The sequence below is a fragment of the Mus musculus genome, chromosome 9, assembly GCF_000001635.26.
Source record: "Mus musculus strain C57BL/6J chromosome 9, GRCm38.p6 C57BL/6J".
Taxonomy (NCBI): Eukaryota; Metazoa; Chordata; class Mammalia; order Rodentia; family Muridae; genus Mus; species Mus musculus.
The window spans coordinates 61,589,604-61,611,754 of NC_000075.6; the positions used below are offsets into that span (position 1 = coordinate 61,589,604).

Genomic DNA, 22,151 nt, shown 5'->3' on the forward strand with positions numbered 1-22,151 from the left:
ACAGCTACTCATCAGAGTGTTTATAAGAGAGAGACTGGGTTTGGAATAATGAACTAGAATTTCATTCTATTCTAAGATAGTTTTAAACAAGTTTCATATACTACATAGTATACAGGGTTGTTTTTAATTTGTTGCCTTTGTTATTTGTGTGTGAGGTGGGTGGGTGTGGGTGTGTCCCACTGTACACAGCATGTCTGGAGGCTAGAAGACGACTTGTTGAAGTCAGTTCTTTCTTTCCATTCTGTGGGTTCCAGGGATCCAACTTAGGTCAGCAGCCTTGGCAGCAGCCACCTTTACTAGCCAAACCGTTATCTCGTTGGCCCCCGGGTTTAATTTTGAAAAGTCCTCTTGGGAACAAACATCACTCGGTGGCACATCAATGAGACGGTGGCTTTTTAAGCTTGGTGTAGAGGCTCTGCTAGCATCATCTCTAGCTTGGGCCTCGGCCTGGTGCTGGTGATGTCAGGACTTGTTTATACTCAGCGGTTGGGAAATCCCAGTCCAAGCGCTGTGTTCTACATTACTTTGGTTGTATCACTTACTAGACAGTTTTCTTGCTTGTATCAGCTCTGGGGTTCTCCCTGGCTGGAGGCAGCCTTCCTATGGCTCCTCCTCCCTGGTTCCTGTCTTGTGCACATGGTGTCTGGGAGAGAATTTCTCTGGGCTGTTCCTGTAGGCCAACGGTTCTCTATTTTTTGGACACTGGACACTGTTTCTGCCCACACAACCAGTGCCCCATAGGAAACCACGGGTGGAAATGTAAACCCTCTGTTTCTGTGTGTTTCAGCCTCCTTGACTCTGAGCTCTGCAGATCAAAGGAGTTCCTACTTGACTTTGCTTCTCCAGTCTTTGGAAGAGGAAGGCAAATGTGAAGGATACCTGCCAAGAGGACTCTGGAGTCATCTGGCCTAGAATTCCACAGCCTTTCTGGGAATGACCTAGTTCATACAAGACACCCTGGGAGGGGAAGCTGAGGATAAAGTAAGGACAAAGAGAAACGGGAGCCATAGGTATTTGCAGGTCACTCTGACTGACAGGTGATCTGCCTCAGCATCTGCTGAGGGGCAACAGTCCATCCCGCCCCCACCTGGCCTCATCAAGCAAGCAGCGTCTGATGCTGGGCAGTCCTGTGTTCTACCCTAGTGATGCAGTCCAGAAGTCACCCCTACCCCACCCACCAACTCATGCACTGAAGCTTTAGAGCCAGTGGTAGCATTGAGAGTGAGGAAGCTGGGCGCTTGCTCTGCAAGCCTAGGAACCTGAGTTCAATCCCCCAGAAACCATGTTTCCATAGAACATTGACTGGGTGGTTCATGCCAGAGATCCCAGCACTGGGGAGAAAGAGACAGGAGGTTTGTGGAACCACACAGACACAGACACAGACACAGACACAGACACAGACACAGACACAGACACAGACACAGACACAGACACAGACACAGACACAGACACAGACACAGACACACAGACACACAGACACACACACACACACACACACACACACACACACACACACACACACGGGAGGGGAGAAGAAAAAGAGACATGCACACACATACACACACATGCATTCACATACACACATGTGTACATGCATGTGCAATACATACATGTACAGGCATGCACAGCCCTTTGGGGTGATCAGGTCATGAGGACTCTACTTTCTTGCATGGGGTCAGCTGCAGTCTCATGGAAGGGTCGATGCCTGCTGGGTCTTTTATTTCCTGCTCTTCCTTCCATGAGAGATCACAGCATTTGTCCCTTTAGAAGGATGCCCCGTAGGCCCTACCTTGGAAGAGAGAACCAGACTCTGATTTATCAGACCTTAAACTTTCAGCCTACAGGACTACAAATACAGACTTCTGTTGTTTATAAGCCACCCAGTCTTGTGCATTGTGTTACAGCAGCACAGAAACTGGGTCCTGGAGATTTTCCCTATTGGCACTTCAACCAGCAGTGTTGGGTGACTCATTTCTGCTTTGAACAACGGAGAAAGAAGCCAAGACCCAGGGGCGGGGTTGAGGTAGAAGGGAGAGAGAGAGATGAAGGATGGAGTTGATGAATCTGCCAAGGGTAACTGGAGTCAGGGTCCTTTAAGGCTGAAAGGGGGAGAAGGAAGTTCCAGGCTGTCCCACCCTCCAGCCCCCACCCTCAGAGTCTGGAACAGTCCCATGAATCTTTTCAGCAAATTCCATTTTACGTAAGGCTGCTAAATGGCTTTCTGCTCTTTTCATGATTAGCGCCGCAGACTGTCCTGGTTATCCTGATAACTTGACCTCATTTGTTAATGTTTATAGTTTCTTTCTAATTTTTTAAAAATAAAATTAGATGGAAATATATTCTAATTTCCTGAACTTAGTTCCCATCTACAGAGTGTTTTCTGTCTTGCTGTATCATACCCATCACCCCGTCCCATTCTTTGAGAAAGGAAAACCCTGCAAGTTTCTGCCTGTCTTGCAGATATTGGTGGCTTAAGAACTCAAGTCTTCAGGAGAGGACTCCAGGGAAAACCACCCAAAGAGGCCTGGCTTCCCTCCTTCCTCCCTCTTCTCCTTCCTTTCTCTTAGGCTCTTCCTATTAGGAAGGTGGGCATGATGGCCGGCTCTCCAGCAGCTATCTCATAAGCAGGAGGATGCAGCCGCACTTTGGAGCTGGCAGGGCTAGGAGGAGCCTAGGAATCAGATGAGATCATGGATTGTCCTGAACAGTGAAAAAATGGCTAACTACTGCCCAGGCGAACTATCCCCAATGCAGACCAGGAAGTCCCACCCAAGCCTCTGCAGCCTTGTCCACCTCCAGGCCTGTCTTCCCTTTCCCCATCCACTGAATCACCTCTCATGGCCATTTCCAGCCTGGATTGACACAGGTCTCTACCCCTGAAGTCTTGCTACAGCTCATCTTTCATGAGTGGACCACCCAGCTAGGCTAAGGATGACCCCAGCCAACCATCTCTGATGAGATCCTACCACAAATCTACTCATAATCGGTTGGTGTTGCTGGAGGATCTAAATCCAAACAGACAAACTAGAACCCAACCCGAACCCTAACCCAGAGTTTTTCATCTCTTCAGGATGCCATGTGCTGGCCCAGTGATCTGGCAGACACCTGGGAGAAGACTTGCTCACCATGGTAGTCAGGAGTGTTCACTGCCCATTTGCTTCTCTCTGTGAAGTTCTTTCAGTCTGGGCTGCCATATTTCTCCTGGACCATCTCAAAGGCCTTCTGAGCTGGCTCTCCAAAGCCTTTGTCTCTCTACCAGACCCTCCCACAGGCAGCATCGTCTATACAGAGCATAGATCTGACAACTCTCCTCCAGTTTTAGCAGTTCCAAGTCCCTCACGGCCTCACAACTATGCTTCTTGGACCCTGCCTCTTGTTCAACACAAAGCTCTGGTGACCTTGACCCTCTGTCTCCCTTTTTCCATCTATAGAAACATTTCCTGACCTTTGGATGGCATGAAATTCCTCTGTTACTTAGTCTCTAGCACCTGAGGTCATGGTCGGTTATTTCCCTGGTGGTCATGGAGGTACTGTCCACCCATTACCAGCCTCCCACATGTTTGCACTGCAGGGCCTCAGGAAACCCTGTTGAATATTGGCAGAGAGAAGGTGAGAAAGCCAGGCTGGGGTCCAACAGAGGGCCAACACCTTCCATCTGAGTCCTTCACCAAAGACCTAACATTATCTCCCTCTGTCCAACCATGTCACCTGTGAGGAAAAGCAGCCCTGGGCCAGGACCAGGTGAGTCTCCCACAGCCCTCTGGTATCCTAGCCACCAGCCACTGGGAGAACAAGACTTACTCCTCTTCCTGTTGCCCAGAGAACCCAGAACCCTCTAGCCTCCTTTTCTGGAAGCCAACCAACCTGTAGAGTGCTGGCTTGGGTCTAGCCTTCACAGACAACCCCAGATGCTAGTGCAACCTTGAACTTGTGTGTGTGACACCTATGGCAGGTATGTATGGATGCCCTAACCTAAAAGTCCTTAGCTTGCGATTCAGAGGCACCGCCAGCAGACCCTGCTGCTGGTCAGCTCTTGGGATTCAGAAGGGTGGATGAGCCTGGGAATTTGCATTTCCAACATATTTGCAGGTGGTGTGGATGCTGGGGGGTGGGCAACCTAAAGGAAGCAGCCCAGAGCTCCTGCTACCCTTGAACAAAGAAGGCATCTGTGCAGGTACAGCCAAGCAGGGAAGCCGTGGTAGGATGGATGATTGACAGGAAGGTGAGTGATGTCACCTTTTGGGTTCAGGGAAAGGCTGTTCAGAGCCAGTTCCTCTTCCCTTGAGTTGCATCCCACATCCGACCCCTGGAGCAGCTCCTGGGCTCTACCCAGCTCCCTTTGTAGCCCTTCCATTAAAATCTTGGAAAGAAGAAGAGAGATCTAAAGTCCTCACTGCACCGTGGAGAAAAATATTAAGGAATTATCATGTCGCCTTAAACCCTATATATGCAAATGTGCTCATTTGAATAACTGCCAATTTACATGCCCCATCAAATTAGATATTCAAATTCTAGCCAGGCATGTACAGTTGCTCCCCTTCCTGGTTCAGGCTTAAGTAGTCACATGAAGGATGAGCTGGCAGCTCCTCCTCTGGTCCTGTCTCTCTAGAGCTGCGGGGAACAACAAGGGATAAATTTGCTCCCCAGGCACTTGTCCCTCTGGTGGTCTAGCTGGCTTCTCTGGGGACTTGTCAGAAGGCTGTCAGGTGGAACTCCCAGGAGGGGAGACCGAGGCCTGTGCTTTCCCAGATCATACACTTGCACCCTGTCTGCGTGTCCCCGGGCCTCTGTTCTTGTCATCCTGCCTGCTGTACACCTTTGTTGCTTTGCCTCAGAAAATCCAAACCCGTGAGCTGTGGAGACGGCTCTGTGGGTAGAGCAAGCACCGTGCAAGCGTGAGGAGCAGAGTTCAGATAACTCCCACAAAAAAAGTCTGGCCCGCTTATAGTCCCATGCCCAGAAGGCAGAGGTATATCCCCTGGGCAAACTGGCTAGCTACTAGCAGAATGGGCAAGCTCTGGAACCATGAGAGACCCTGCTTCAATGAAGGGGAGTGATTGAGAAGGGTATTTAGTCTCCCTCTTTGTCCCCCTTCTCCCCCCCTGCCTCCTCATCTCCCCCTCTCCCTCCCCCCACATGCAATATGAATATGAGCACCACACATCTATACACTCAACAAAGAAAATGACAGCGCAGGATTAGAGCCTGAAGCACTCCCACTCTTTTCAAAGAATCCCTGTCCGTCTGTCCTTCCACCTGGCTTATTACCTAATTTCCCCTAGGACATGTGGAGGCAGCCATTTGTAGCCCACGTGACATCGAAATGCCTGGAGGTTCAGGGCAGTTTAGAAGCAGGGCATGGACTGTGGCTGCTTGTCTCCCAGAGATCCTCTTGGAAGCTGCCCTGCTTGCAGGAAAATCACTAACATCTTTGCCTACCTCCACAGCAGTGCCCTCCACTGTCAGCTGGACCTTGACGTGAACCTGCTGAGAGAGAGAGTCCACACCTCCCAAGCCTTGTCCCACATATCTCAGGGAGACTGGACACCCGTTTTATGTCCCTGCCAGCTCTGTGGTTTGATTTGCAATCAGCCTTCAACATCACTCTCTCCAGAGAGGTGATCAGAGTCCCCGCAGGTGACTTAGCCAAGGGACTTACCTGCCCTTGAGCACTCTCCAGCCAGAACCTGTGGCATCTGCAAGGTCCCAGGGCACACCTAGGGGACCTGCCTCTATCCTAACTATCATACCCTGCCTTGTGTTCCCTCCCCACTCTCTGAACTCTGGACTCAGGAAATGTGAGCTAAGATGTTCACTGCCTGCCTGCTCCTGCTTGTCTGGGGCAGCTCCAGACCCTTTGGCGGTAACCAGTGTTCCATGATCAACTTCCTTCAGGACATCCAAGTGTCACATAGAAGGAAGCTCCAGATGTGCCAAGCTGAGAAACCAGGATTGCCACCATTGTATTCAACACTTAACCTGTCTTTCAGGATTGAACGCTCCAGGTCTGTTCTCTGCCAACCTGCTCTGCCCTATGGCAATCCGTCACCAATGGCACAAGCTCAACAAACAGACCTGGCACTGCTTGGAGGCCAGAACATAATGAACCAGGGCAGATTCCCTCGGGCCTTCCCAGCAGGAGCCCCACTTTATGGTGAACTCTGGCCTTGAAAAGCTGCCATTGCCTCTAGTGGCACCAGGAGCCCTGCGGGGAAGGCTGGCAGGGAACACCAGGTAAGCTGGGGGTGGGCGGGTCTGCCGGTGGCTTATGGATACATTCCCCTCTGTTCTGGTCCTTTATGCTCTCATCCCTCTGCTGTAAACACAGGCTCAGAGCTGTGGCTAGTTACCGGTGGGAGTCCCTTCATTTTCCTGAGGCCTGTGGTACCTATTTTAGAGCTAAACTTTCTAGTCTCCATGTTGCTGGGGGTAATTTTGGCAACTCTCTGATGCAAAGCAAACAGTCCCTCAAGAGACCCAAGATACCTACAGTTTATTAATTTTTATTATATAGTACTTTAGGGTAGAACCCAGGGCTCTGTGTATGTTAGGCAAGCTCCGTGTCCTTGAACTACACCCCTAGCCCAAACCTATATTTTAACAGTGACAGAATGGAATACTTGGTGAATTTGAGGTTGGTCTCTTCCTCAGGTATACTTCCTGAGCATATGTCAAGCTGCTTATAATATTAATTAAAACATACACAAAACAGGCAACAAATGAATAAGTTCTCAGAAGGTTCTTCCTAAGCCGTTTAGACAGCTAGGAGAAAGAAGTCCTCAGGAGCCTAGAATAACATCTGATTTACCCCCGAGCTTCCTGGCAGCCAAAGCAAAATGAACCATTCAAAAGGTAAGCTAATGGGAAATGGGGAAGCGGGTGGGGATCCTTTGAAAGAGATGCTTGTCCTGATTAAGAGCCAAGCCTGGTGCCTCAGGGAGGAGCCCCTGGATTGGAGTGAGGAGGCCCCATCTTTTTCACTTCCAATGCCTCCTCCCCCAGCTATACTGCCGCCTCTCTCTGCCTGACCTCAACTAACCGACTCGAAGAAATGACATCGGTGCCTGCTATTTCCAAACCCACTTCATAAATAAACATAGGCGCCAAGAAGGAATTCCCTAAAGATAGTTAGGAAATAAGAGGTGTGTTTATATTAAGGAGGAGGGTGTGCAGATCCAGCAGCTGCTCCGCTCCCATCCGGAAATAGGAGAGGAGAGGGATTTGGTGGCTGACTGTAATGATCAAGTGTGGTCTAGCCCAGAATAGTCAAGTGTGTTTGGCTCGGGAATTAGGTAAGTACGAGCACGAGGTGAATGGCTTTGTGCAACGTCTCTGGCTGGGAACACTGCGGACAAACCAGCCCCTCCTAAGAGGGAACACTGTTTTGACATGCACTTGGGCACACATCAATTAGAGAGCTCCATTGGCTAATCTTCAGTGGAGGTTTAAGAACGTCTGCCAGCTTGATCCGGCTGCTCCAGGTGGCTTTCTAATGGCTGATTCGGTTGACCTGGAGATCCTGCGTACCTGTTAGGAGGAGTCAGCCTGCTTCCGGGGGTGGCTGTCTTGTGGCCTTGTGTCTGTGCCCTCCTCTGGCAAACTTTCTACGGTGGGTTTCTTTACTGCCTGAACCAATCAACTCAGTTCCCATCGCCTGAGTTGGGGATGGTATGCGTGAGGAGGCTGGGACTCGGTTTGATTTGCATTGCTCTGAAGCTACACTGGCGGCCCCCACAGAGAAGCGTGCAGCCCCAGCAGAGATGGTGTGGCTGACAGGCATCTGCAAAATCTCCTCCACCCTTAGGGGGATCCTCAGAGAAATATGCACTTGGGCGAATGAGCTAGAGAGGCCCACTGCTGGCTGAAGAGGTCAGAGCAGCAGAACACTAGCTTTCAGAGTGGCTCGTGAGAGTCTAGGCTGAGCACACAGAGCCTGTCATCAGGGTCTGAGGGTGTCTGCTGCCCTGTCTATCCCACTTCCTGGAAGGCCTCCTTTCGGTGTGATGAACTGATTCATTCCCTAATGTATGCAGCTATCTCAGGCATTTCACGGGATTCCCTTTCAGTGGGGTGTTCCCCCTAATCCACCTTAGGAGTTCTCAAGGTGTGTTTTGCTCTTTGTGAGACAGTTGGTCACGTCCTAAAAATGGTTTTGCTGCTCTGGCTGGTGGAGATGGGATACCTCTGTCACCTAGATTGCAAGAGGCTAACTTGGCTGCACACAGGACAGGCCCAGAGTTCAAAGCTCTAGTGAACACTTGACTTCTTCGAAGCCGAGCAGGAGGTAACCTTGCTCAAGGGGATCACCCTGGGCTCCACCAGACTGCAGTAGGAGCCCAGCTTTTATGCTCACGCCAGAAGCAAGACGATGAGCAACCATAGGAAGGCACCACCATCCATAACATCTTTCTCTTTCCTCTTCCACCGGCTTGAGGCGTGTGGGTTTATTACCAAGCGGTCCTGTGGGTCCCAGACAGCCTCTTTCAGCCTCAGTTTCCCCATCCTGCTGACTTCATCGTAGGTCCAGGCTTTCTCCATTTCTCCAGGATAACATCCACTTTCTTGTAGAGAACAGGGTCTGAGAGGTGACAACCTTCTAGCTTGTCTTAGCTCCCTCCCAGCTGGTGCTTCTATCCCTCCTTTTACAATGAGGGACAGGAACCCAAAAGCCAGGGCAGGAGGAGCTTGCAGAACAATAGGATGGTTTTCACTGACACATGAGCTGGGTAAACCTGCTGCCTCTAGGCCTTGGTTTGCTCAACCGCCCAGTGAACATCATAACAACCGTGTGCCTTAGTGTTATTAGGAAAGCAACCGAGGATGGTGGATTGGTTTTGTTTTGTTTGTTTTTTGTTTGTTTGTTTGTTTGTTTGTTTGTTTTTTGTGGTGGAGGTCAAATGCCTGGCAAGAATGAGCTTCAAGATTTACTTCCATCACAACTTGAGGGCACAGTCCATCACAGAGGGCCAGTGGAGTGCGGGAACAGGAGACAGATAGACACATTGCATCCCCATCAGAAAGCATAGAGGTGAAGGCTGCAACTTGCTCCCTTTCTCTGTCTTATTCAGTCTGGATTCCCAGCTTGTGGAATGGTAACCCCCATATTCAGTGTGGGTCTTCCCACCCCAGTTAACCTGACCTAGAAACTCCCACACAGACATGCCCAGAAAGTCTCCTGGGTGACTCTAGAGTCCATCAATCAGTATCCACTATCATGGGAGAAATGGAAGGATGCAGCTGATATCTCTGGCCCTTAACCAACTGCACCACAACTGTTTACATGGAATCTCTGCTTTATGGAGGAGGAAACGCAGTCTTAGACACAAGGATGACCGTCACAGGTCCATAACGGTGATCCCGTCACCAGGGACCACATACCCTCTTCCACACTGCACCGTGTCCATAGCCTGTATTATGATGGAAGACTTTGGGAAATAAGGGATGATTGGCACGCGTGAACATTCACCAGCTTCGACAGCATGGCACGTGCTTCACTCCGCATTGGGGGTTCAAGAGTGTGGGCATGAGGCTAGTGGGGAAGAAGGAGAGAGGAGAGGAAGGAGTGAGAGATAGAGGAGGGACAGGAAGGACCAAAACAGAGCCCAGAGGAGTTAGTAGGTCTTCCTGAGAGTGAGAGGTGAATGAGGGTCTTGCATAGGCTCAACACCAGGGCTGCAGACAAGACCAGGGCTGGGATGGTAGGGTGGTTCCACAGTAGCAAGAAAACCTGTCTATAGCCAGGCCTGAGTGACAAGGACAGAGAAGGTCACAGAGGGGTGCATCTGGGGACAAACCACCCTCTGCCTTCTACCTTAGGATCTGAAGATTTGTGACTCCTCATTCACACTCTGGGGTCAATGACAGACTAGCAAAATAAAAAATTCAATAGTAGAACCCTTGGAGATAATTAGCATTTTAATTGGGATCACTGCTTCAGGCTAAGGGTAGGGATGGGGTGGGGGAGGGGAAGAGGGGTGGAGGGGCACCTATGGTGGGATTCAGGCGGCAGGCGAGTCCAGCAGGAAGTGGGGCACTGCTCTGGCACCCAGGAACACTGCCAGCCTTCCTTCTGCCTTTCTCACACCTTTCCATTCAATTAACCTCGATGGATGTCTTCTCTGCAGTGAGCCCTTGATGGGTGTTTCTTTGCTGTATCTCATTTAATTCCATCCATAGCCCGGGGACACCTCTGAGTTTATTTCTTTGCCATCCATTGTCAGGCTGGCCTGGGCTTGTTGCAGTGACTTGTCCCATACTAAATACAGTCTTGCTACTCTTTGGTGATAACTCCTGACTGGAGAAGTGGGAAGGGCTCTAATGTCCACTCCCTGCCCCCACCCTCCACCCCAACCCTCCACGTTCTGTCTGTCAGTTGACAAGAGTAAATATGGAAAGCCTTTCTCTTGGAGACAGGAAAGGGACTCTAAAAATCAATCCAATCGACTTAAGGGTCTCAATTTGAGAACCATATATTTTTATAAGGAAAAACAATTTCAATGGGGAAACTTTTAAAATACCATTCTGGGACTGGGGAGATGGCTCGCTCAGCAAAGTACTTGCCCCACAAGATGTGAGAACTTGAGTTTGGATCCCAAAATTCCACTTAAAAGCTAGGCACAGTGGTATTCATCTGCAGTTGTAGCTCTGGGGAGATGGGGTCAGGAGGCCATGGAGATATCTGGCAGCCAGGCTAGGTGTATCTGTGAACTCCAGGCTCCAATCTTGACATAATGGAGAGCAACTGGGGAAGACACCTGATGCTGTCCTCCGCCTACCACAGACAAGCACATACATGCACATGTGCACACAGAGAAATGTGCACATAGATATACACACACACAATGTGTTCTTCTCTGCTAGGAAGCTCCTGGAAGTGTGCCTACAGGAAAGGAAACCCCACTTGTCTGGAGCTTCGAGGATGTTTGGTTTGGGGTTCCCGGGGTCAGGCACCCAGCGCCACATACCACTGCCACCAGCGCTGAATTGCTTTGTCTCAGAGCCAAGGTCAAACTCAGCAAAGTATGCATGGGTTTTGGTTGTGGTTTGGTTGGTTTGGTTGCTTGGCTTGGGTTTTTTCCCCCAGTCTCCCATTTCCATTCCCCTCCTCCATGCAGGCAGAAAGTAGGCCTGGTGTCTTGGTCAGCTGTGGAGTCAGCAACTTAGTGGGGTGATTCTTCTCACCAAGCTTTGTGGAGGAGAGGGATAAAGACAGAAAGAGCTGACTTCAAGAGAGAAACTCAGTACGGACAGATGGTAGAGAGCAGGGTGTGGATGGATGGATGGATGGATGGATGGATGGATGGATGGATGGATGGATGGATGGGGAAGAATCCTTCTGTGAAGGCCTCCTGCTCTGTCCCAAGGGCTGGGCATCAGGACTCAAGACCACCTCTGGCTGTGTCCCACCCCGAGGGCAGGGAGTCCGGAAGACACTGTGCACACTCTAAGTTGGTGGCCTCTTGCTAGAGAGCGCTTGAATTCTTAATCTAATGGGTCTAATCGTCCTGCGTCTTAAGCTAGTCGTCTTTGGGTTCAACTCCAATCTGCCCAAGGTCCCTATCTCTGCAGCCTTGGGTTTAAGAGGCAACTCGGGCATGGTTATTGGGGAGTCAGAGGGCTGCAAGCTGGAGCAGCACAGATACAGGGTGGTGGGAAGCTGGTGCGGCTGGACTTAAGGATGTTTGCTTATGTGCGCACCTTCTCTGGGCCCTGCAGACATCAGGGTTCTCTAGCTTTGCCACCAGGGATGGATACATGACAAAAGGCAGCTCTGTGTCCACCCTTAGGTACTGGTTACTTGATACTCTGATTAATTTATTAAAACACTTTATATTCCAAACTAAATTTGATTTTTCCCCTATTTTCTCTCATTTTATTTTATTTACTCTTATTTTTCATTTGAAACAGGCCTCGTTGACCTGGGGGCTCAATCTCCTACTAGACTAGGCTGGCTGGACATTGAACCCAGACATTTTCATGTTTATTCACAAATACTAGGATTAAAAGTATGCGCTTCTACTCTCAGTTTACATTTAGTCTGTATGCAGGTGGTGGGGATTGAACTTGGGTCCTCACACTTGTGTAGCAAGCACTTGACTGACTGAGCCACCCCCTCATTCCCTGAGATCTTTTTTTTTTATTTTGTTTTTGTTTTTTGTTTTTTGTTTTTTGTTTGTTTGTTTGTTTTTCTTTCTGAGACAGAGCCTTGCTGTGCAGCCCAATCCGGCCTCAAGCTCTCAAGCCTCTTGCCTTGAGCCTCTTGGGTGCAGGAGTTATCCGCAAGTGCTGCACCAAGCCTGGCTCTGGATTTGAATCTTCAACAAGACAAGGGTTAAGAGATCTCTGACTCACTCAAGTCTTTGTCCCTCCTGGTGTGGGCCTCAGAGACTCTGCGGCTGTGTGGGGAAGTGGTCTCTAAAGACCAGACCAGATTCTAAGTTGAACGTCTGAACGAGCAAGGATGGCGAAACAATTCCTCCGGGAAAGGATTCAAGGTTGCCCAAGGGTAAATGAGGCCCAGAAAATGCTGAGTGTGCTAGCTGGGTAGTGATAGTGAAATGCCAGTCACACCAACCTGGAGCAGTGTCCTTGGGGCCAGCCTTCACAGCCTACTTTCCGAGTTTGTATTTTCCAGGGCACACTGCACTCTGGCCTGTCTTTGTATAGTAGCTTGTTTATAACCTCCTTAGATTTTGGCTACACACACACACACACACACACACACACACTCACACTCACACTCTTACACACACTCTTGCACACACATTCATACACTCAAACATATTCTCACACACACTCATATACACACTTACACACATACTTTCCTACACACACATTCACACACATGCTCTTATACACACTCTCATACACACATACTGTCAATATACTCTTATACACTCACACACACTCATACACACCCACACACACACATACCCTCTCTTTCATACACATACACACAGACACACGCATACACACACACACACACACACACACACACACACACACACACCTGCTTCCACTCTAAGTTCAGTCTGGTGACAAGCCCAGATGACAGGGAAGTCGGCTCACTGCCTTTAAGCCATTATGAAGAAAATGAGAACCAGAATACATCCTGGTGCAGCTTTGAAATAAGATTCGAGGCTGGAGCAGCCTTTGCCTCCTGTGGTCACCCCCTGATCGCCCCAGGGAAGGCAGTCCTGTTGTAGAACCAGCCCTGATCAAAACCCCCACAAACCCGAGCTGATACCAGGACTCTGTGTGTTATTAAAGTGTTTAAGAACTCTCCACAGCTCCTCCCTCGCAAAGCCCCTGCTTGCCAGAGCCCCTTGTTCAACTCTTTCCTTCACCCCCTTGTCTCTGGTGGGGGATGGGCGGGGGTTGGGGGTGGATAGATTTGATTTCCCTCACCCAGTTCACAATCATAATCGCCGTGTCGGTAATTTCCATGTTCTGGAAACCTCCTTACAGTATAACAAATGCCCTCATTACCGTGTTTGCCGCCCCTTAATGTAGTTTTAAACACGCGGCTCCGTTCCAGTCGCCCAGCAACGTGGCGAACCGGTGGCTGGCGAAGCTTCCTGTGTGTAAAAACAGGTCTCTGGCCTGCCTGGATCTGGGGGTGTCAATCTTATCTGGCAAGCTGAGTAATTTGAAATTTAATCATCTTTCTCCCAAGTGAGAACATCTTATCATTACTGTTTCAGAGGAAAGGATGAGCCCAGAAACCAATCTCTAAAATTTGGGGATGATGGTGGCGGTGTGGGGATGGGGCCTCAGGCTTGGGTACCCATGGCTACCTCCTTGGGGAACCTTTGAGGCTCATTATTCAGGTATTGTGTGACTGTTGGTGAATTTATCATCCTCTGCAAGGCTGGATGGGTAGAGAGGGCTGGTATAGGTGGCCAGGACAGGAGGGCATGCCCTTGGGTGGTCTCTCCTCTGAGTACTCTCTGTTCTATCCCTTTCTCATGCTTAGCTCACCACAGGATTTCTTTTTCCTCTCTTGTTAAAAGGCAGTTGCATCAAAGAGATGGTACAGTGTGTTAGGATTAGCCAGCAGGTCCCACACCCATTGCCTGGCACCCAGTTCCCTCAAGAAGTCATTAAAGATGTTTTAACTGCAGCCTTAGGCAGCAGAAGCCAGTGTGTGTGCATGTGTGTGCCTATGTGTGTGTGTCTATGTGTGTGTATGTATATGTGTGTGCATGTGCATGCCTATGTGTGTGCCTATGTGTGTATATGTATATGTGTGTGCATGTGTATGCCTATGTGTGTGCATGAGTGCGTGCCTATATGTGTGTGCCTTCTCGTACCTTGAAAGGGGCACACTGTCCTCTGACTCATCTTCCCAGCGCTCTGCTTTTTATTTCTATTTTTTATTAAGTTGCCCCGTTTGGTCTCAAACTAACATTGGATTTCACACAGCCCTTGAACATGTTATCCTCCTGCCTCAGCTTCCTGCATAGCTGGGATCAGGCCTGTACCATCAGGCCTGGCTTAGTTTTTAATAAAATCAGATTCTGCCCGGGGATCATGATGAGAAACATGAATGTATCTAAGCCAAAAGCCCATGTAAGGAAATTCCTGTCATCAGCTATGTGTGCTTCCACATGGGGGACCTGGCTTGAAGCGGCGTCTGGCCCAAACAGAAGTTCTTTCCTGCTGGAAGCGACATGATGAGCTTACATATGCAATTACCAAGACACGGCACACTGACAGCTTAGGTGCAGGCGAGCTCTGATGGAAGGTTTTCTGGATTCTGTGAGAGTTTTAACACTCCTGACCCAACGGCAACGGGCTCTGACGTGGAAAGAAACTTTCCTATACATTCATAAATGAAGACCGAAGGGCCGTGGGCAATGCCAAATGGAAAACCAGATTGCTTTTTCTATTCTGCCCATAAAAATACCACAGAACTGTTAACTGGGCAGAGGAGAGCCAAAGAATATATAGTCAAAAACACTGGGGGAATGGTATCTAAAGGGCCTGGCAGGCAGTGGGCACAATTAGACACAGCCTGCTCTTTTTCTGGTTACTCCCGTTTTATTATGTGTGTACGTACATGCATACATGTGTGTTTATGAGTGTGGTTACAAAGGTGTGTGTGTGCTTGTAGAGGTTCAGAGGTCAAGCTTGGGTATCATTCTCAGGTGCTGTCTGCCTTTTATTTGAGGCAGAGTCTCTTACTAACCCAGTAGGGTGAGCTGGCTGTCCAGGCAGCCAGCCATAGGAAGTTGCATGTGTGGGGTTGCAAACATACACCAGTACACCCTACTTTTTTCCTGTTGGTTTGGCAATTGAACTCAGCTTCTCAGTATTGAAAGACAAGCAAGTCCAGTGGGCTGTCTCCTAGGCCGTTTGGAGTTTCGTCGCCTTTGTGACTCGCTGCTTTCTCTGTACGAACAATTATGTCCTGTTTTGTGTCAGGCATTGGGTATCAATGTGAGAGAATGGTGGTCAAAGATGGCTCCAGCGTCATGCCTTTTCTTTCTTTCTTTTTTTTTTTCAAGACAAGGTTTCCTCTGTGTAGCTCTGGCTGTAGACCAGGCTGGCTTCAAACTCACAGAGGTCCACCTGTGAGTCACACCATTTTTATGTTTGTCTGGTTAAAGAGGAAATCCCTGTATTTATATAACAAAGTAGAATTCACAGGCTTTTAAAACAACCTTCCTTGGCAAAAGGAAGTGGTGGGCCCTTGTGCTGACTTCCTGGCAGATTCTGCATTGAATGTCCCCACATACGGAATCCCAGTGGGCAGAGTCATTGCTGGATGAGGTCACAGAAGTGCCTTCATAGAGGACAGGTTGGGGTAAGACTTGAGTTTGGGGAAGAGACATGGATTTGGTCGTGTCAACTAAGCCTTGAGGGACCCAGAGCACAAAGTTGAGAGAGAAGAGAAGGATGTCTGCCCAGGGCTAGCCAGGCATATACCATGGTCCCCTCCCCCGAGGCTGTCTGCTCAGAGTTTCCCCACAGCCCTGGCCCAACATGGATCCCACCTGCTCACAGCCTGCTCCTCACACCTGTTCCTCCAGACTCCAGACTGCTCTGATTGCAGCACGCCAAGGTTGTATCCGTGCTTTCTGCACTTCTTAGCATCTTTGCACAAATGCCCGTGAGTCCCTCGTTCACCTCCAGGGATACCTTGTCATCCCAGGTCCCACTCTGGCTGATACTGACACATGGTACCCTTTGTTCTGACAGATGGAACCCTATGACAAAGGGCTCTACCTTCCACGCACCAAGAAGGCATGCCGAGACCACCTTGGCAGGCAGGTTCAGTCCATTTAAATCATCGGTTCTCAATGTATGGGCTGTGACCCTTTTGGGAGTTGAATGACGCTTTCACAGGGGTCGCCTAAGACCATCCTACATATCAGATATTTATATTACTATTCATAACAGTAGCAAAATTACAGTTATGAAGTAGCAACAAAGCAATTTTGTGGTAGGTGGTCACCATGACATGAGGAACAGTGTTAAAGGTCACAGCATCAGGAAGGTTGAGAACCAATGATTTAAAACATCCTGAGTTCTGCTTAATTTTTCCCTCCTCTTAGACATGTACACCGCTACCCAAAGATGTTTGTTGACCCTCTGCTGATAGCTGATACCATTCCCTGAAGTAGTCTGGAATGGTGGCACTGTTGGAATGCAGTGGCAGAGATGGTGACTTTGTTTAACCTCAGCAGGTATTTTGGCCCCTGTCTGGACAGGAGAAAGTCAATTCGGATCCAACAGTTAGCGGCCATAACACTTCTGCTGCGTGATGTCTGTAACGGCTACACAGAAGCGCCCTTTACTTGGGAAGCAGCAGCAGTGAGAAATGTCTCAGTGTGGAAACAGGACAATGTGTGCTGTTGAAGGCTGGCTTTGCTCTGGGCTTCACTGAACTCAGTCACCTGGGCTCAGATGAGCCCGAGACCCTCCGTGCTGTCCCTAAGAAGCATTGCACTGGCTCACTTCCAGTGCCTGAAATCTGATCTTGTGGTTGCCCCAACCCAGGGTGGCAGGACGTCTACCAGTCAGTTTGGATGTCAACCCCACTCCTCCCCTCCCCAGCAGGGAACTTAGGACCTTCATCTTACCTCTTCTCAGACAGATCTGAGAGGACAGAGGGATGGGGACTTAGTTCTGGAGGGCACAGGACCAGAGTGCTGGGTCTCTAGGTCTTTATCATGGCTACCTGTCTCTGCAGTGACATGAACTCAAACAGTGTAGCCTAGAGCCTTCCTAGAAATGAATCTGAGATTCTCTCAGGTCAGCATGCCTGTAGACCTGTCAAGACATCTGTTAACAGTCTAGGATGAACACCTGAGAGGTAGGGAGAGCTGGGGAAGGAAGAAAGAAAGGAAGGAAGGAAGGGAGGGAGGGAGGGAGGGAGGGAGGGAGGGAGGGAGGGAGGAAGAGAGGGCGGAGGGAGAGAGGAAGGAGGAAGAGAGGGAGGGAGGGAGGGAGGGAGGGAGGCAGGGAGGAGGGAGGGAGGGAGGGAGGGAGGGAGGAAGGAAGGAAGGAAGGAAGGAAGGAAGGAAGGAAGGAAGGAAGGAAGGAAAAAGTAGGGTCCGAGGATGAGCAAGGCTCATCCTAGAGTCAGACCTCACCCCTGCAGGAGCTCCACAAGCCACTGAGAGGAGCTTACCCATCAGCGGGCAAGGACAGAGCAGTCACCCAGGGCATAGGAAGACTGAGTGTCCACAGCCAGAGCTTTGTTTTTTAATAACAAAACATCAAAACAGAGTGTAAACGTAGGTAGTTGACCGAGAAAAGATAATTTCCAACATTTCCGATGGAAAATTTAAGACACACTAAGAAGTCCAAAGAACAATTAAGTTCCTGTCTTCAGGCCAGGGATGGGTGGAGTCTTCCTCCCTCCTATTTTTGTGTGGCCTAGAAGCTAAGAATCACCGTTAAATGGCTTTTAAACGGCTTAAGAAAAAATATCACAGAAGAATAATATTCTGTGACATGTGAAATTATATAAAATACAAATTGGAGTGTCTGTAGGTAAAATTTTATTGGAAAATGCCAGGCTTGTTTGTTTCCTGATCGTTTGTGGCTCCTTTCATGACTCCTTGGCAGAGAGGCCTTGTTGGAAAAGAAACTATGTGGTCGGTCTACAGGCTGGGGAAGTGGCTCAGTGGGCGGTGACACTTGCTGTGTGAGCAGGAGAACCTGAGTTTGAATGCCTCATCAGCATTGGGAGCCGGGTGTGGACTGTTTGCCCATTGTTCAATGTCAGCCTAGCTCCAGGTTCAATGTGAAAGACCTGCCTCAGGTAGAGAGGGACACCAGGCAGAGAGGGACTGATCAGGACATGCAAAGTCCTCCTCTGGCCTCTGCCCTCACTCGCAGGTACACACATGCTTACATATCTGCACACACACACACACACACACACACACACACACTTATCAAAAAACAAAAAAAGAAAAGAAAAGAAAAGAAAGAAAAGAAAAGAAAAGAAAGAAAAGAAAAGAAAAGAAAAGAAAAGAAAAGAAAAGAAAAGAAAAGAAGAGAAGAGAAAAGAAACCATGCAGCCTTCCAAATCTAGATAGCATTCCCCATCTGGTCCTTTAAAAATGCTGCTGACCCCTGACTTAGAAGTTGCCATTAACATTGCACAACATTTGACTTATCACATGTACAGGTTGTGTCCAGATAGGGAAAGAAATATGAACCAGAAAGAAGCAGGAAGGAAAAGACCTAGGAAGAGTCTATGGGGGGACTGCGGGGAAAAGGACCAGCCAGTTTGGCCTTTCATCTGAGCTTGGAGTTGTCTGACAGTAAGTGCCAATGCTCTTTCTGCTGTTCCTGGTAATGGACTGGGTGGGACAGGCACTGTGGACGTGAGGAAGTTCTACAGTGTGGGATTAGTTGCCTGGAAGGTCATATGGCTGGTACAGACATGGCATGTGTACATGCATGTGTGTTCTCATATGCATGTGGCCAAAAGTCAAGTGTCTCCCTGATTTTCTCCCCCTTTTATGTTTTGAGTCAAGATCTCTCACCGAGCCTTTAGCTCCAGGGTTGGCTAGACTGTCTACTCAGTAAGCTCTAGGGATCTGCTTGTCCCATCTCTGACAAGCTGTCTCTGACAGCCCAGTGCCTGGACTGCAGGCATGTACTGCTCTACCTGGCTTTTTTATGTGCGTGTAGAGGGTCTGAACTCAGGTCCAGCTTGCATGGCAAGTGCTCTGTTCTGTTCTGCTTCCTATTGCTGTGATAAACAAGATGAAGTAAGACATTTGTGGAGGGGCTTAATCGGCTTAGAGCTTATAGTCCACCAGGAAGGAAAGGCAAGGCAGGAACTCAGCAGGAACGGAAGCAGAGATCACGTAGGCACCCTGCTTACTAGCTTGCTCAGCCTGCTTTCTTATACAACCCAGGACCACCCACCAAGGGATGGCATCAATCATTAATTAAAAAAAAAATCGACCTACCAGCCAATCTGATGGAGGCATTTCTCATTTGTAGTACCCTCTTCCCAAATGACTCCGGCTTGGGTCATGTTGACAAAAAAATTAATGAGCACATGATTTTAGCCACTTAACCATCTTCTCAGCCCTGGTATAGCTCGTTGGAAGCCCTTGTGGGGTAGGTCTATGAAGCACAGTGCTGGGCACAGCTGTGATCTCCATATGTCTATCAAGTGGCTACAGGTATGGATCTCTGAAAGGGGACCTGAATTGGCAACCCTTGAGATGCCAGCAGAGACACAGAAGATGCTAGGGGAGAGGTGCTAGTGTAACTAGGCATTAACTCTTGTGAGAGCCACTGCGGTGATCCAGACATGTCTAACGTGAAGCCTGCATGTAACCCAGCATAGCTATGAGTACAGCCCAAGACACAATCATATATGTAGTTAAAACATTAAATGTGATTTTTTTCAGCCTTGTTTTTTTGTAACTTGATTGCATGGTTCTCAAGCCTGAACTTTGTAGATGACAGTGTCAAAAGGTTAGGAACGGGGAGATGGCTCAGGGGATAAAAGTAAGCATGAAGGTTTGACTTTGAATATCTAGCATCCATGTGAACAGCTGGCCATGGCAGCATGCATCCGTCTGGACTCCTTCCACTACAGAGGCAGAGAGAGGAAGATTGCTGGCGCTCACTGGCCATCAGTATAGCTCCTGATGAGGTCTAGGTTCAGTGAGACACATGTGTCAAAACAAAAACATAAGGCGAGGAGCAGTTAGGGATGGTACCCAGTGTCCAGGCTCCACACATGTGTGCACATACCTGCAAGTGTTCCTGCACACACAAAACACATTCACACTCAAAGTTGACCCACATGACGTTGTCCCCTGTGGCCAAGGTCCTGTCTGAAAGGTGAGGATGATGTATAACGTCAGCGGTCCCCACGAGGGGAGGAGGAGAAGGATGCTCTCGCCGTGGAAAGCCTCCTGTGCAGGTGTGAGCCCTGCCATTTGATTTCTAGGTAGCTCCTGGAAGCAACTTCAAAACTCTTCCACAAAAGGAAATGTGATTGCAAACAGGTGGCTCAAAATTACATAATATGCTCTCCTGTTTCTGAGTAACATTGAAAAATAGGAGAAGAAGAGCAGCCGGTTTGGAGTGATGGAAAAAACTGAGGAGAACGAGGAAGCCTGTGACTCGCACAAGCCTGGCAAGGGAGCAGGTTACAGGTAACTGATTTCTCTGCAACCTTGGAACCTGGGTAAGCCGTGCTTTGATGGCAAAGAGCTCTCTCCTCTCCTCTCCTCTCCTCTCCTCTCCTCTCCTCTCCTCTCCTCTCCTCTCCTCTCCTCTCCTCTCCTCTCTCTCTCTCTCTCTCTCTCTCTCTCTGTCTCTGTCTCTCTCTCTCTCTCTCTCTCTCTCTCTCTCTCTCTCTCTCTCTCACATATCTCTGGCATGAGAATTGAATTGCCCATGGCCTTGGAGTTCTGTGTGCATTCTGTCCCTTCTGCTTTTCATTGTAGCAAGTCAGAATGGCTTGAGTGTGTGCGCCCTAACCTGACATTAACACAGGAAGATACTGCATCAGCTGTTCTTCCCAATGTTGTAGACAAAGGAGGGAAAGCCCGTCATTTGAGGATACGTTGTAGCCGAGAAGTCACTGTGGCAAGCCTGTGCAGCAAGTAGGTCTCTGAGCATCCTCAGCAGTGAAGCACGGAGACACAGAGACGGCTGGTGCTCAGCTCCAGGTCTTTTTCTGATTCAATCCAGGACCCCCTACCTAGCCCATGAATGTCATCCACATTTAATGAGTCTTCTGACCTCACTTAATCCAGTCTAGAAACTTGTGCCTTGAGCTTTATCTTCTGGATCCTGTTAAGATTGCAGGGGATATGAACCACCACAGACACACCTATTGAAGTGTGAGAAGCATCTTTTATGTGCTCCACCCTGCACTGGCCACTCTACTCATTCATTCTGCCACCTTCACACAGGAGCTTCAGGGATCGGACTTTAGGAACTTTTGGGCAGGAGGATCTTGATGGGCCATTTATGATAAGTCCGCTCGCCTCATGAGTGACTGGCTTAAAGGTGATTTCACAACTGGATATGGTTGGTGACTCTTGATGGCTCTTCTTCTGGGAAAGATTTCTTAGGGGGTTTTCTTCAGGGGTGGTGGAGTGTTTCAGAAATCCATGTGGGTCATGGCTGTATAGCGCTGGAAATGTACTAAACGTCACTTTGAAAGGTTCATTTTGTATTTTAAAATCCCGGCTGACCTGTAGTTTTCAAGTCCAAGACCATGGATGAAGACAGAGAGGCATCTGGGTCTGTGAAAGTGACATCTGGTTAGATAATAGATTGGCTCTGTGAGCACGTGAGCTCAATGGCAGCTACCCATGCTTGTCCATCTGCCCTTTAGGAGGTGTTTCAGAGCTTGGGATTAACATCGGTCTCCTTGTGGGATTCTCACTGCAGAAGAATTCTCACTCACCCACCTCATACATGGTGGGTATGAGGGGGAGGTTCACATTTTAGAGACGTGGATCAAGAGCAGAAGAATCAGAACGATCCTCCTCCCACTACTGCAAAAAGCCCAAGGATTAATAGAGTGAATGTCACCTGTCGGTCTCTGTGCATAGTATTCAGTTACTGCTGGAGTACTGGAGGGGATTTTTTATGTTGCTGCGCTTTGAGACAGTGCCTCATGTATCCCAGAGTAGCCTCAAACTCCA

General features: G+C 49.0%; 1 long non-coding RNA gene across 4 annotated transcripts in view, besides 1 other annotated feature; it reads right to left on the reverse strand.

Annotated features, from left to right (window-relative positions):
* Positions 1-5,715, reverse strand: part of Gm39350 — a 10,180-nt gene extending 4,465 nt beyond the window's left edge. For all 4 annotated transcript variants that reach the window (XR_870820.2, XR_870818.2, XR_870819.2 and 1 more), the window contains exon 1: positions 5,660-5,715. This is a non-coding gene — a long non-coding RNA (predicted gene, 39350). The remainder of the gene's footprint in view (positions 1-5,659) is intronic.
* Positions 11,241-14,063: an enhancer, noted in NCBI's record as "VISTA enhancer mm29". NCBI's record gives its function as "enhancer in: forebrain[3/3] | limb[3/3] | trigeminal V (ganglion, cranial)[3/3] | nose[3/3] | facial mesenchyme[3/3]" and the evidence as "EXISTENCE:transgenic organism evidence [ECO:0001131][PMID:17130149]".